The sequence below is a fragment of the Ixodes scapularis genome, unplaced genomic scaffold (genome assembly GCF_016920785.2).
Source record: "Ixodes scapularis isolate PalLabHiFi unplaced genomic scaffold, ASM1692078v2 PGA_scaffold2__306_contigs__length_199485367, whole genome shotgun sequence".
NCBI lineage: Eukaryota > Metazoa > Arthropoda > Arachnida > Ixodida > Ixodidae > Ixodes > Ixodes scapularis.
In genome coordinates, this window is record NW_024609857.1 from 158,271,806 (window position 1) to 158,286,299 (window position 14,494).

The window sequence follows — 14,494 nt, forward strand, 5'->3', positions numbered from 1 at the left end:
GCAGCGATTGAAACTGTGAGCCCTGTGCATCCCATTATTGCTCCGGAACTAATCAGACTAGGGAATTAGTCAACTAGGACGCCGAAGAAGGAATCATAAAGCAAGAGGTACAAACATCATAAGCCACGCGTTTCTTAAGCTGTTTCTAACTGTAGGAAAAAAAAAAACATTAAAGCCTTTGAACAGTCTCTACTAGATCGGCGTAACGTCTACACATTGTACGATGGCGCCAACTCAGCAATTAAGTACGAATAATAAGTGGGGTTGTGTGGATATTTATACAGCGTGTAGCTGGTCCGCCATTTCAAAGTGGCGACTTGTCTCCCAGCTGTAGATGAGCAATTTAGCCAGTGCAGTACAACCGCTAACCTGGGGTCTTTAACGTGCACCACGCAGTAGTGATACACGACCGCTCGCCGGTACGATGCTCATCCAGAACAAAACGGGCAGGGGTGGGGATTGAGCCCAGGATCCTGGGTTCTGCAGCGCGAGCTTTCGCTCCACGTGCTCCGAGCTGGTGTGCGCTAGCCCAGTCGGCACCGATCCCTCCAGAGACCAAACACGAAGCGTTATCGTAGGAGGCCCCGCCCTGCGTTTATTGACCTGTCGGTGTCTATTACGGTGAACTGGTACAAAGCGCGACACTGTTAGCGTGAACAAGCGATCGCCGGTTTTTCCAGTTTTTCTTTTTAAAACCAAGGGATGTCATCCAAGTAATTATTGCTACGGAAAGAGCTCATTTGGTTCTATAATGTAAGCGATAACATTTCGTGCTCGTTAATACTATTTAGAAGTAAAATGCGAAAATGCGCCGATGTCGTGTAAGCGCTAACAGTGTCGTTTTGTGTAGGTACCCATTCCGTCAGAATGTTGCAGCGACGCTCTTCTTGCCTTTGAGTAAGAAAGGCGTTAATCGTAAACACTGAAGCGCAAAGGACGGCGCACAAGAATGAGAAGGACAACGGACAAACGCTATTGACTCCGTAAGTGATTACGTCACAACATGGCGTCTGGGTCCAAACAAACCGTTGCTAGGGACGTTGCTATGGGCTAATGCATGGGGACTCCACATAAGGCTAGACTTTTGCTTACAAGTAAGTAAATAATTTTTTGTAAGAAACCTAACTTCTTGATATCTAATTACGAAGATGTTCTTGTCGTCTCAGTGACGCATTGCAACCATCAAAGCCATTTCTGAAGTATTAAACTCCGCTTTGCTTTGGTAGCAAACGACACGATAGATTTGCTGGCCTCTGTTGCAGCGGGCGTCTTCATTGAATTGCGTCGGTAAACGAGCGACAAAAACAAGTGCATCGCCATGGCCGTAGAGGCCTCCGCAATCTGCGTTTTTTTGTGTGAAGAACCCAGCTTAGTTCAGAGGGATGAAAATGCCGTAAAATCAAACCACGCCGCGCAGATCAGTTACGGCGAGGACCTGAAGTGCATTACCCACGTAGTGCAGGCCGCCATGAGAAACAAATCGTACGCCGTCGAGGTAAGTCGTTTGTTATTATTATTATTCTTATTGAGGTTGTCAGGTTATTAAAGAATTGCATGTCTAAGCCATTTTGCAGTATCTTTTTTTTCCCTTGGTGTACATCAAAGTTCGTGGATGTGCTCTTTTGGTGAAGATCTCTATCGAACCCGCGATGCGAGTACAATCTGTAATAAAGTCACCTTATGTTTTTTTGTTTATCCAGTTCTTTCGTGCTTTGGGGTCTTACGGAATTCTGAAGAAACTGCAAGAATCTTTCTCCACGCGATGGTTACAACCAGGTACAAGCACCCTCCCATAGCGCGAGTCCGCAAACAAAATTTGGGATCTAAACCGATCGACTGAAGTGCTTTTCTCACGGGTGCATGCGATCTTTTAGCAGACGATCAACTCGATCGACTCACGGACTTTCGATAAACCATATTTTGCATCGCACCCCACTATGAGTTCTTATAAGTGTCTGAAACTCATTATATTTCAAACAGATGCAATATCAGAATATCGTCTTTATTCACACGATTCAGACGCCGGCGCCGGCTTGGCCGGCGGTCGTGTGGCAAATGGCACACTTCTTGCATTCGTCGTCTGCTGCCGACATCTTTAGGACCGGAAGTTGCAGTCGTGAATATTTCAGAAACAAACGACTACCAGCACACTTCTGTCGAAACATATATGGCCATCAAGCTTTCTATATCTGTGATTTTTAGAAGTTTAAATCCTACTCCTGATTTTGAACTGTCGGGGTTTGTAGCGAAACCTAGCCACGCATGTATTTGTCCATGACAACGACTTTAGCAACGGTTTGTTTGGACCCATGACGTCACACTTACGGAGTCAATTAGGTGAGTGACATTTGGCAACTTCCGGTTTCTTAGGAAATCTTGTTTAGCTGTTGACAAACGACGACGATGATCTGCAAGCCTGTCTAAGCATGGTTCTGAAAGCAACAGTCTGGAGGTTTTAGAATTATGCTTGCACAAGCTTGCAGCTCATTGTCGTCGTATGTCAACAGTGAAACGAAATTTTCTAAGGAACCGGAAGTTGCCGAACGCCGCTCACCTACTACCGTTTACTTAGCGACACACGAGGGAAGATAAAAAGGAACTGAAGTGAAGGAAATGAGTAAAAGAAAAGAAAAAAAAAAAGAGAAAGAGAAGAATGAGACAAATATATTCATAAGTAAAATTAAAGATGCAAACAAAAATATATATATAAAATAAAATTATGTGAAAGACAAACGCAATCAAATTAGAATCTAAAGAAAGATGAAGTTCAAGTAAAAAAAGCCATCGCAAGAAAAAAATGTAGGTATTCGAATCCTTTGTCCGATCGGGACACAGGCGGCGCACTGATGCCTGATACGCCTTTAAATTTTATAGTTCTTGCCTCAAAGAGCTCTATAGCTCTCAGGTTATAGAATCCTCTAAGGACTCCGACTTGACTGAACAATGGGGCGCACTCGCAGTCTCCCACGTGCACTGCTAGGAGACCAGCTGGTGACGATTGCAACGAAAGAGCGGGCTCCCGCATTCTTGTATTGACACACCGGCCAGATTGCCCTACATAAACCTTTCCACGAGTAAGGGCAATCTTATACACGATTCTAACGCAGCACCTGATGTACCCCTGTGCATGTCTTACCGCGCATTCTTCAGATTGTTCTTTTGGTGAGTTGATTTTGTGGCACAGTTTCTTTAGTTTACCCGGTGCAGATAGAGCCAAAGGAACTTTACACTTGGACGCCACCCTCTTTAGCTTGTGTGAAAGCCTGTGGATGTATGGGACTACAACCAGCCGACGTCTCTTCTTATGTCAAATGTTTCTTCGTCCGTTGGTGTTCGAGAAGCATTCCGCAACATCCAACACAAAAGAACGCGGATATCCAAATTCTTTTACTTGTTCTACTTGTGAGTCGAAGCTCCTCTTGACTGAGTATCCGCAGGATATCAATAGTGCCGCGCTCAAGCAGCTTTTCACAATTCTCCTTTTGATGAACATTGAATGAGCTGAATCATATTGAAAGATTTGTTTTTTAAACATTGGCGAGTTCATCCAACATGTTTGAATGTTTTGTAAAAATATCTTTAGATCTAAAACCTAGAGCAAGCTTTCTATTGGAACCTCGCGTGAGAAGTTCAGCCCTTGGGCGTTTCTTAAGAAAATATTACGTATGTTGTCAACCACTCGAGATATTTCTTTACCCGCATGATCATCAAGGAACACGAGATAATCATCAACATACATAAGAACACGTGATAACTGGATGGTGCTAATGTTCAGGTCTATGTCTCGATCACATTGCGAAAGGAAGATGTCGCATAATACCGGAGAAACATATGATCCTATGCATATACCATTCTTGTTGAAAACGTTCAAGGTTGTGAACGTTTTGAACAATATTGGTATTGTTTAATATGTACAAACCTTGAACGTTCTGAACATACCTAAACTCCGAAGACAAAATTGCGGTGCTGTCTAGCGCATCGGCTGACGAGGCGTTTGATTACTTTCTTGATAAGTTTCTTATTTTGTACGATCGTTCTTTTTCTTACCGAGTTCAGAAAGTTCCCTGCAAATCTCGACAGCCCTGGGTTATTTAAAAAAGAAATGAACAACACAAACAGTCCTTTACCACCAATTTGTGCGCACTAAAAACATTCAAATGTAGTCTTTATTTAAAAAAAAGTACTAACCCCCATCTAAAGACAAGTAAAACGTGCCTACTACAATAGTTGGTTTGAATATGATAAGAGAACGTATGTTGTCTGGGAAAAATTTACTTCATATTCAAACAGGTTGCAGGAAGAGAGGGTAGGAGAAATTACAATTGATGCTGTAGAAGTAAGTGGCTTGGCTTCAGCAGAAAACTTCAGTGAGTATTTCGTTGAGCTCGTAGAAAGCATACTCCCAGAAGATGCTTCGAGATATGTAACAAGTGCTAACGAAAGTTTTTTTTTTTTTTTTTTTTCGTAGTGATGAAAATGAAATGCTTTCAGTGTCTCGATATCTGAAAAAATAGTAAAAGCTATGACATTTATGACCTTCAAATTAAAACAATTAAGTATGTACTACGGTTGATTGTTCCATGCTTGACACACATTTTTAATCTACTACTAAAAATGGAAATTTCACAAAAAAATGAAGGTAGCAAAAACATTAGTGCTCTACAAAACCGGAGATAAAAATAATTTTTGAAATTATAAACCTGTTTGCGTTTCACCTATATTGTTTAAAGGACTGGAAAAAGTCGGACATCAGAGGTTAAATAGCTTTTGTAAAAAGGTTTCAATGCTTACTTCCTTTCAGTATTATTTTAGAAAAGGTCGTTCGACTGAAATGGCACTGATAAAACAAAAGAAGTTCATTTTATATAATATCGAAAAGAAGCTGGTAACACTAGGTGTACAGTGATTTCTCGAAGGCTTTTACACCATAAACCATGAAACGTTGCTCCACAAATTACACCTTTATGGTATTCATGGTATTGCCTTGAAATAGTTCAAAATTTATCTTTATGACCGCAAACAATGCGTTGAAATTGCTAAGAAACTATCTGACTTTAGGGCCAAAAAAGGCAGGTGGACCTCTTCTTTTCTATTTGTACGTAAACGACATTGTAAACATTGACCATGATGAAAGCTTTATTATCTATTCTACGCAGACGATACGGGTGTCTCTTTTTGTTCAGAGAATCCCACCAATCAAATTCTAGAAAGTGGAAATAAATGTTTTGGTAAGTTGAATGCTTGGACGAAAGCCAATTGATTGCAATCAAATGCGAGCGAAAAAAAAAACCAAGGCAGTTTCATTTAATACAGGTAATACAAATAGCTTTTATACGGTTAATATTCTTCTCGGCGGAAATAAAATACATATAGTAGAAAGTGTAAAAGTTCTTGGCATAGTTTTTAATCAGTATATGGTGTGGAATGAAATTGCAGGGTATATGTGAAAAAAAAAACTATCCAGGGTTGAACATGATTGTAAACCTGAGACAGGGGCAGGAAGAGAACACAACAGAAGGTAGTAAAAGAGGAGGAAAGACGTTGCCTCCTCTTTTACAACCTTCTGTTGTGTTCTCTTCCTGCCCCAGTCTCAGGTTTACAATCATGTTCAACTTACACCAGCTCGCCTGCACTCTGACTATTTAATCCAGGGTTGTTGGTATACTTTATAAATATCGTGACATGCTCCTCATTTCGGTTTTGCTGCTCATTTATAATTCTCTTTTTTATTCTCAGTTTAAGTACTGCTTTTTAGTTGGGGTAAACACAACGTACACAAATCTTAAGCGAATACAAAATCTACAGAAAAAGGTCATTCGTATTATATGGCACGCTCCTTAAGACAGTCACTCGAAGCAACTCTTTAATAAATTTAGTATAGTACAGTTCTGAATCATTACTACTGCAAACTTGCACTTCCTTACAATTATTTTTTCTTCAAAACAATGAAAATATTTATTTAGCAATGGCCAATCCTGAACGAAAAAAGTGATCCGTAAAACCCGCTCTGTAGAAAAATTAATTGTGCCGCACTCCAGAACAAACTTCGGAATTAGAATACTAAGGTATATATTCGCTTATCTTTTAAATCGTCTAGACAAACTGAACATATATATTAGTTGTTTAACTAGGACAAATATACGAACGATATTTATTTAGGTAACCGTCAGTATTTAAATACTCCATTGCAAACGGAATGCATGTTACTATTATTACGTGTTAAATTGTTTGCTTATATTTTACATCTGTAATTATGCGCACGCTATTTATCTGTCAGTGAAGGAATGTCCATTACTCTATATTAGTTTGTTTTCTGATATTGTTATGTCTGTGATTCTGTTAAACGATGTTTCCTTATTTTTTTTATCTGCGGCTGCTGGTGCAGTTGGGTTAGGAAGAGGCTTTGTCCAACAACTACTAAGTTCTTTCTCCTCTCCCTCCCCTTTCCATTTCTGAAGAAAAAAGATAGAATCATATTTTTGATTTTGAATTTCGTGGTGTGGGAAATTCCATTAAAAGTAACCACTGTGGAAGAAAGGTAAAATCTTAAGAGTTCCAAAAAAAAAAAAGACTCGATTGATAAGCCATACTGGTTTTAAAAGAAACTATATCATTAGCCTTAATGAAATTCCTTACTGTGGCGAACCGTTTTGCGTGAGGTACTGAATAAAACAAGTCTTCCACATCAAGTGAGATACCAAACCGTACTGCTTTTCCATTATTTGTGAGATATTGGGTCACCGCATCCGAATTGGGTCTTAGGAAAGGGTCATCAAGATTGAGGTTGGATAGATGACGAAATAGAAACCGGGATTTTGAACCTTGCCATGAACCTTTTTCTGTCATATATACGCGAAAAGGACATCTTTTTTTATGTATCCTCGCAGTGAAGAAAGAACATGTGCAGTTGATTACCTTTTGATGTTGAGATTTGTTTTCACAATCGAGACAATTCCAAATTATGGCATAATTGGAGAGCCTTCTCCGTTTTTGGTTTGAACCCTTGTATGATGTTGAAGTTTTTAGTAATGGCAGCGCCAGCTTTTTCGGGGTATGTAGACTTAGGTGCCACCACAAAACCATCTTCTTTTATCAGATACCAGCCTATTCAAATTACGCAGTCTGAAATGATCCACGATGCGGGAAGCTTTCAACCTCAGCTTATGAGCACGACCAGCTTTCATCAACACCTCAACTCATTCCTTAACACATCGGGACCTAGCGGCCTCCTGAGCTTTGGCTGCTGTACCATGGACGTTGGACAACATGTGAATGCCATGTTTTTTTGTTTTTTTTTGTTAGCTATGTAATATTTAGGGCCATTCTCAAGAACCTTGCTTATTTCTGCTAACAGAGAAGCCCCCCCCCCCCCCCCCCCCCCCCCCCCCGAGATGGCAACGGACTCGCCGTCCCGCACTTCATTTCGGGTGCGCAAAGTTTTGAGATGACGCTCATAGGTTTCCACGAAAAATGCAGTCAGCTGGATTGCAGTGAGCAAAAAAGTCATGGTTCCTGGAGCCTTGGCCGTCGTTGGATTAAGAACTGCCGGCAAGAATACGGACGCACAATCGGTAAAACCTGACTTTTCGCCTCATCTCAAACTTTCTTTGCATGCCGCAGAGATGGTCTTGCATAGCCAAATATTCCACTAATATCTTGAGGCACCACATAATATCGGATGGCAAAGGGATATAATCGGGCCTTGCAAGTAGATATGACGATGCAATTAATATAGGCAGAAACATGAACCCCATTGGAGACACACGGGAAATGGCCCATAGTAGATGAAAGAAATTGAATTAGAATTAACTGTTGTGCTAGTTGGTTGAACATTATAAGTATTGAAGCGCAAAGGACGAGACACAAGAAAGAGAAGGACAGTAGACCAGCGCTACTCAAACGGGCGTTTACTAACCGACACACAAAAGAAGACAAAAAGAAAGTGAAGGGAATTAAAAGTAAAGAAAAGAAGACAAAAAAAGAATAATTAGAAAATGTATTGATGGATGAAATAGAAGATGCAAAAATACATAAAAGAAACAAAAAGCAAAGTAAGTGAAAGAAAAGCACGATCAAATTAGAAAGTGAAGAAAACTAAAATTCAAGTAAAAGAAGCCATTATAAAAAATTAGAAAAGTCAGGCAGTCGAATTTTTTGTTTGACAGAGCCACAGACGGCGCACTGATGCATGATACGCCTATTAGTCCCGTGTGCGACCGAAAGCGTCGCTGTGGTCGGCCTTCCGCGATTGGCCGAACGCTGACTATAACGTCGGAAAGGGGATTTATCATCGACGGAAGTAAGAGGAATAAAAGAACTTTAATTTTGACGGTGTTGGCAGTGTTGCTTTAAGAGCTCAATGATTTCAAGCTTCCACCATGCTATTTACAAACACCATCGAACTTGTTGTTTGCAAGGTAATGACATCACAAGGGGGAACCATAGGAGGGCGCCACCAAAACATCTCGCCGCTAATAGATTTTATAGTGCCCTGCTCGTTCTTGTGTCTTTTCCTTCGTGCTTCAGTTTTGTGATGTTCGACAAACTAGCCCAACAGTTAATTTTAAAAACGTGAAATTGGCCCCGGAATTAAGTCGAGCTACTTTGAATAAGGGGAACGGAATGAGCGATAGCGATTGTTAATTTGTATTCGCAACTTTCACAACCTAAGGGGGTGCACTGGTGCCTAACAAATAACAAATAGGCTGTCATCTGGATTATCGTCGTAGAACGGCAGTACGAGGCTGGGTCCGCGACGCGTAGGTAATTTGAGTTTTGTTCTCTGCAAGCAGTATTAGAGCCTTACTTTACTTTGTGACGTCAGCAAGGTGTAGGCAAGCACGTTCATTACGATGCCGATCGTTTAGGAGCCTGGGAGCGCGATTCTTACACCGCTGTGCCACCATCGCTGAAAGTTGCGAATTGCCCGACAGAGCAGCGGCACCACCTGCGCATAGAGACAAGCAGTTCGTGTGTACTGTCCTCGACACACAATATGAAAGAATACGTTAGGGCTGCCAAGGTGCGTGTAAAGTCACTCGACCATTGTAATACTATCAGCGATGCGTGTGTAAATATTGCTTTTATTCTAAATTAAATAAAATAAATAAATAGAGGGATGCAAAACGCATTGTTAGTCACCCATGGAGGGGTCTGGTTCGTCGTAGTGCCGGGATCGGGAGAAAAAGAGGATAGGAGGTAGGAAGTGATAATGGGGATGGGCGTATCTGCAGAAATACAGGGTATAGCCGCTTATACAATGGAAGCACAGGTCGCATCCCCCCGCCGCCCCAACCCCAGACGGAGCGCGAGCTCCCCGGCTGGGCGCCGACTTCAAGAAGCCGAAGCGCCACAAGGGCACGAGCGCCCCCGCCACAATCAGGCCGACGGAACGAAGCACCCGCCGCTTCGACCCATCGGAGACCATAGTATGAAGGCATGTCGTATGCTAATTCAAAGTCTGGATGACATGTTTGTCGCTTCTAAAAAGTCCATGAGGGCTTTCAGGATATTCGTCTTCTCGTCTGGGATCCTGATGGGAAGTGGAGAGCGTTGGAATCCCCCGGCGAAACATGGAGAGCCTTCAGTGTTTTGGTTAATCTGGTTCGCTCTGTCTCTAGTGACTGACACTCCCAAATGATGTTTTCTGTCTTCGATAATGTTGCATGTGGTGCAGTTGGAAGAATTAATGCGCCTGATGAAATGAAGTCTCTTGTTGGTTGAAGCGCAGTCGGCTCGCAACCTGTGTAGGAGAGATCATTGAGACTTGGAGAACTTTCTCCGCGAAATCAAAAGTGGGATGAGTGTTGAATTGGTTTCAAAATACGGGTGCATGTTATTTATTGCCGTTGTTATAAGAAATTTTGCTGAGTTGTACAGGTGAAAAAAGATAGTACGACTTTGGTCTGAGTGGGCCTTGCTGCCAGCAAATCTGCTCTTTCATTTCCGGGTATACCTACATGCGATGGGATCCGTTGAAACCAGATGGCTGTTCCCTGGTTTGCAGCGCGCCTAGTCAAATTGGCAATGGATTTGGCTAGTGGGCACGCTTTTTGCAGGTAAGTTAGTTTTTGTAAGGCGCCTCGAGAGTCCGAAAAGATGGCGATGTTGGATAGGTTAGTGTGTCGTAGAGTTTGGGTAATTGCTAACCAAATGGCGGCAAGCTCTGCAGTGGTAAAATCAACACAGATATCAATTCGTCCTTTACCGTAGTGTCCATTTTCAGGCAAGACATAGGCTGCAGTTCACAAGCTGTCTTTTATGCTTCCATCGGTATAAATATGCGTCATGCCGGAGTAGGTATTTTTTATTGTTTCAACGGCGATGCTCCGCGCTACCACCTCAGAAACATTCTTGCGTCTGGGAAGGTCGGCTCTCTCTGCTGAGACTTGGAGTTGACAGTTGTCCCGATAAGGGGGACGTATCGAGCATAGATCCGTTGGGTAGCCGATAGTCTGGCGGAATGTTTTTACAGCCTTTCCAACGTGAGAGTGGTGTCATGTCATGAGGCGTTGAAGAAGTGGGTCCGAGGATGGAGCATCTGATAGACGGCTGACATATCTTAATGCTTTCTCCTGTGCTTGGAGCTGCAGTGGAGGATCTCCCGCTTCGGTCAAAGTGGGAGTGTTCTGTGCAGATTTAGGTAGCCTAGAGCAAAAACGGAGGGCCTTCCTGTGGAAAATTTCAAAATATTTTTATTGCGTATAATTTATATTGAAGAACGGCAAGGCGTAAAGTATATGACTTATTATTAGTCCTCGTTAGAGTGTCGTCTTTGTTACCTCTCTGGCACCCCAGTTTTTTTGTTGTTTTTTTTCAGATATTTGATGGAGAGCGCCGAGGAGCTTATGGGAGTCACTGAGGATACCTTTTGCTGCGGGGCGCCAAGTGAAGCGGCTGTCTATAATAACGCCCAAGTATCGAACTTGCGGTTCACGTCAAATTACCTTGCCTCCAATTTTAAGTGCAGAGTATTTTCCTTTCATTCTGCCTTTAGGGCGATAGGTGAGAGCTTGTGTTTTAGATATAGAGAGTGTCAGACCGGCATGGTGGAGGAAAAAGGCCATGCGATCTAGAGCTCTTTGTAGCACTGCGCGGACGGTTATGGACAGTCGGATAGGCCCAGCGCACGATAGCGCTACTTCATTCGCGTATATGGCACAGTGTATAGGATAAGGTCCTCCCACAGGGAGAGCAGACGGTAATCCAGCCATTATGATGTTAAAAAGCAGAGGACTCAAAACGCTGCCCTGTGGTACCCCCTGGGTGCTGCTTCGTATCGTGCTCAAGCGGCCAGCTAGTTGGACAGCGAATGTTCTGTTGTTAAGAAAAGAAGTAATGAAGCGAAGGGTGTGACCTTCTATTCCTATGTTCTGTAGTCGTTCTAGGACTGCAGAGTGTGGCAGAGCATCAAATGCTCGATGAATGTCGAGAAAAACGGTGTGCATGACCTTTCCTTGTGCCTTTCCTTGCTTTAACGAAGATACGATGTCCCCGATGGCATCTGTTGTTGACCGGCTTCTTCGGAATCCTGAAAGCAGAGAAGTAAATGCTTGCATTCGTTCCAATTGCCAATTTTAAGGGCGGTGGATCAGGCGCTCAGTCAGTTTGGATAAGCACTAAGTCAAAGAAATCGGACGATACGAGGATAAGTGAGCTGCAGGCTTGTTAGTTTTTTTGATTGGTACTATTACTGAGTGTCGCCAGGTGTCAGGGACACCCCCAGATCGCCAAATAATGTATATAAGTTGTAACAGTTCGGGTAGGAATGATTCGTCCATGTTTTTTAGAGCCTGGTTTGTGATGCGGTCAGGACCCGGAGCTCCACGTTGAAGAAATCGGGAGAGGGCATATCGGAGCTCAGACAAGGTAAAGTCATCGTCTACGTTGATTGATGAATAGGATGGAAACGCCCCATGAGCCCTTGAGGAGGGCTTATCGGGCGTGAGAACTCGTCTGCAAAATGTTCAGCCAGTTCTTCAAGCGATGTTTGATTTTCCATTGTTATTGCTGCATAGGGGCGCATTGAGGAGTCACTGGTTCTAAGAGGAATTGCACAGTAGTCCAAGGCCGTCCTGACCCAGTATCTATCGATAACCTTTCACTGCGTTGGTCCCATTGTAGTCTCCCCAGCTTTATGGTATATCGACGAAGTGCTGCATCGATGCGTCGAGATTTTTTTCAGTCTTCATCTTGGTATGTGCGTCGGGCGATTCGCTGTGCTTGTCTAGCATTGGCGCGTATTTGGAGATACGTGGGATCGGGTACGGGCTTGCTTATCGGGAGCGTGACTTTTTTTGTAGCTATATTTAAGGACGTTAGTATAGCTTCTTCTAATCAAGGGGCCTGTGCGCTTTTCATTAAATTTGAGTATACTTCTCTGTCCCTGTCCCAGTTGGTAACGCTGTGAATCCTGGTTTTTGGTTGGGTGCCATAACGTGGGGTGAGTCGGATTGGTAGGTGCTCGCTCCCCCAAGTGTCCGGTTCGATGTCCCATAGGAGGCTTATTTCTTGTGATACAAAAGTAAGGTCAAAAACGCTCGCCTTTTGTAGATTCGCGCGAACGAACGTTGGATCTTCGGAGTTGAGACAACGCCGTCCAAGGTCTCTGGTGACTTCAAGCAGTGCGGTTCCTCGCTCCGTCGTTGTGTCACTTACCTAAGCGTAATGTGTGGCATTAAATTTTCACACCAGACTATAGGCCCTGGGCATCGGTCTCGTATTACTCTCAGCAGGTCTGGGTCCTGCAGGATTAGGCTGGTCGGATGTAGGAAGATATAATTACGATTGTTTGATCAGCAATCTGTAATTTGACGGCAACATGTTCGGCGACAGTGGTGTTTAGGTCAGACAGATCTATATCTCCATGAAAAATGTGTCGCTTGACTATAGGGGAAGCCCTTGATTTTCCATCGGGGTGAGTAGTGACGCTGTGGTACTCCACATAAGAAGAGATTCGGTGGGAACCCTTCTGGGTGTATGTCTCCTGTAGAGCAAGTACGTCTGTTTTAAGTTCATTGAGTCTACGACGAAGCTGTGGCAGGCGACGGTGTAACAAATTAATATTTCATATGATGATAGATTGAAGTTCTTTAAGGCGTTTTGGGGTTTGTGATCGTTTTTTGGGGATCATTCGGGTATCAAGCGTGGTGTTGGTATGCATATCTGTTAAAGCTCTGGCAGTTCCCTAAGTCTACTTGATCCAAGAGTGGGCGAGAGGTAATGTGATGTCAATTAGGGTAATGCCTGCTCGTGCGAGCGGGTGCTCCAGTTTGGCAAGAAAGGTACGTAGTAGCGTCGCAAGGGTGTACACCGCGGATCCTAGTCATTGAGATTCAGTGTTATTGTCGGAACCTTGGGTACGAGATTGGTACGTTGTTTTGCTAGCCCTTTGATCAGAAATGTTTGTCGCTCTTGCGGAGTTCTCCTGGTGTTGTCGCGGTAACGTTCCGGGTCCAACGATAGTTGATGCGGATGTGGACACAGCTGGCTGACTTGGAAGAGCAGAAAAGCGATCGTCGTCTAGTGGCGGCATAATAGCCTCCTCCACTTTCATGTTTTGACATTTCCTGGAAGACGGATTCAGGGTTCCAACAGTTTTATTCTCGTTGTCGGAGAGGACAGCTGATTTCGCTAGGGGGTGGCTGATCTTGTGGGCTTGTCAATAGCTCGATACAGCTGCTTCCGTTTTATAAAAGGGACAGCTTCGAGAGGTCGCGCGATGCTTTCTTTTGCAGTTGACGCACTTAGGTTGGTCGGCTTGGCAGTCGATGCGGTCGTGAGTGCCGCCACAGCGGCTGCAGCGTTGCCCATGGGAGCATGCGGTCTGAATGTGCCCAAACCGCCGAAATTTGTGGCACTGACGTGGTTTGTCGGTGTACTGAAGAACTCTGAAGCGTATATGCCCCACAACTACGTGTTCTGGCATGATCTCGGTTGCAACGACAAGTTTCACTATTTCTGAAGCGCCTAGCCTTTCGACTAGGATGACTGGCGCAGTTGCGCTTATAGCCCTTTTGAGGTCGGTTTTTGTGATGTCCTTGTCTACGTCACCAATGATTCCTACGGCCGAGGATCGTGTGTTAGCTTCGTAGGTCTGGACTTTGATGCCTAATAGGATTGTTAAAGTAAGGATCGTTTTCATGGACCTGTTGCAATTGCAAGGAGGTTCAGTCTGTAGTTCGGTCGAATTTGAAACACTCCGTTGGGTGTGATGGAATCCAGCTCTTGAGATAGGGTTAGAGAGTTAAGCTTTGCGATGAGCTTTGTCGGGTCTTGTGGTCTGACGACGACCGTCCGGTTCTCGCGATGGGCATCAATGATGGTGGCTTGGCTTGAAGCAGAACCCCCAGAGAGGTGGCGTCGCTCCCTACAGTTGAGGGTCCAACAGGAACCCTCTTTTTCTGCGTCATCCATATCGTTTTCATCGGAGCTCAGAGAGTCGGGCGTGGATTCGCTCATTGTTGCGTCGCTCGGAGTTCGGGCTTCGTTCAGG